The sequence below is a fragment of the Olea europaea genome, chromosome 19 (assembly GCF_002742605.1).
Source record: "Olea europaea var. sylvestris chromosome 19, O_europaea_v1, whole genome shotgun sequence".
Taxonomy (NCBI): Eukaryota; Viridiplantae; Streptophyta; class Magnoliopsida; order Lamiales; family Oleaceae; genus Olea; species Olea europaea.
This window is the reverse complement of record NC_036255.1, coordinates 9,340,032-9,342,429: the sequence shown is the minus strand read 5'-3', so window position 1 is coordinate 9,342,429 and position 2,398 is coordinate 9,340,032.

Sequence of the window (2,398 nt, the reverse complement as noted above, 5' to 3'; positions counted from 1 at the left end):
CAAAGCAAGTATATTGAGGAAGCTGTTTCAGGTCGAACACCATCCTACAGAGATCGACGTATGGGTTAATTCCTAGGTATCTACAGGCTATAAAGAAATAGGTAAGCATCCTCTACCCATTTGGCACGAGCTGTCCAGGGCTCATATTATGCTCGACCAATAAGGCCACAAAAAAGGGATGCAGAGGCCATCGAAATCCCCCCTTAAGTGAGTCCCTAAAAATCACGAACTCTCCATCCCGAGCAAAGGCCATCCTATCCTCTACCCCTGGTGTCCTAACGTCGCATTTGGGCATGAGCCCATGCTCCCTAGCCGTCGATATTGCTAGATGTTCTTTAAATTTACAGGGGACCTCGGGATACCTAAAAGGGGTCGGGATACTTTGTGCCCGAGGTTGGGCATTAATTGGGACAGCCATAGGTATGATTGAGCCTCCTACGTCCTCGGGAGTACTCCTCGAGGATGATGAGGACGAAGTGTCGCTACTGCTACTACTAGACATCCTGACCTAGGTAAAAAATACCTAAAGAATAACTTAAAAACTCGAGGTCTTACCTTAAAGTCGACGTCTAAAAACTCAAAGTCCGATCCCGACGATTAGCGAGAGAAGTTTACCGAGAGTAAAAAGTGAAAAATGAAATGAGGGGAGGGTATTTATAGGTAACAGGAGCAGGAAGCCCAAAGGTCACTACCCCGACCGTTAGATCTGGACACGTGTCCCACATCTAACCCTGCCAATTTTTACCGCCTTTTCCTATTCTAGGGCTGACGTCAGTACGCGTCAGCCTTTTGATCAAGCACAGGTGTTCAGAAATCCCCGAGCTAAAACTCGAGCTTTTATTTCTAGTCTCTTTGCATCGTATCCTCGAGCATTTCTTCGAGCATATATGCACGGGGGCCTATGATGGTAACATTTTACAATATCCCCGATCAGTATATCTCGAGGACTAATTTTGGTAAAGTTGTAAATCCATCTGTGGTGTCCTCGAGCATGTTCGTCCTCGAGACACAAGGCCCGACCACATCTCCATGATGCTTCGCATATTGCGAACATGTGTGCTCGGGCATAGTCCTCGGGAATGTGCTCCTCCTTACTGCTGACGATTGTTCACACTTTAGAATTCCTACGCAATTAGGAATCTTAACTCCCACAAGAGTCCTATCTCACGCATAATTCTGGAATTCAACCAACTCCTTAACCATTCAGGACTCCAACAGATGAGGACATCCAACTAGTTGAGTCCAATTAGGAGAATGTCACTTACTACTATAAATACAGAACCTTGAACCATTATTCAGGTACGTTTTCTCATTGTTCTTCAGCATATAGCCTCACGCATATATTTCCCTTTCTGACTTAAGCATCGGAGGGGCGACGAGAACACACCTCGTTGCCTTTGTTTCAGGTATCGGAAGATCACGTTCGTGCTCATCATCAGTCATCAAGCTCGAAAAATCTACAGGTACGATTTTTGGTAGCATCATTGGCGCCGTCTGTGGGAAGCGCTACCAAAAGCCATGGTAAACACACGTTCAGGTCTTCCACCAGCAAGCTCATCCGCTCCAAACCGACCCCCTCCTGAGGATATCCCTGTTCCTCAAGAGGAATCATCAGAAGTGCCAGAGCCCCAGCCGGCGGTCGTCACTGTTGGAGCCTTTGAAGAGCTCAGACAACAGGTCGCCACACTGACTCAGCTGCTAAGTCAAAGAAATTCGCATCCGTCACCTACACCAGCACCCCAGGGGGGTTTTATGGCTGATGCTCGAGCTCGAGCTCAAACACATGCCCCTGAAATGGCGGAGCAGGGGCCTCGGGTATACCACATGTGACCTCGGCCTCGAGATCAGTGACCATGGATTCCGGAGAACTCGCTAGAATTATTCAAGAAGGAATTACGGCGGGCCTACTTCAGGGCAACAAAGGGACGACAAGATTCAGTCCCAACACTCCATTTACTTCCGAAATATTAACATTCCCCTTACCAGACAGATTTAAGTATCCTAGGATCAAAGAATATGATGGGACCACCGATCCAATCAATCATCTGAACATATACACGGACGTCATGAATCTACAGGTCGCACCAGATCAGGTGATGTGCAAGGCCTTCCCGCAAACCTTGACGAATGCCGCTAGGGATTGGTTCTCAACCTTAGAGTCCAACTCCATAGCCTCATTCTCGGATTTGGCGGACAAGTTCTCTGCTTTCTTCGCAAGCAGCAAACGCATCAGGAAGACAGCAGCTTCCCTCATGCAACTTAGACAAGGGCAAAATGAGACCCTACGTGACTTCATGACCAGGTTCAACAAGGAAAGACTTCAGATTCCCGACCTACACATAACTGCAGCGGTTTCTGCCCTCACATATGCCATAAAGTGTGAGGCCTTCAAGATGTC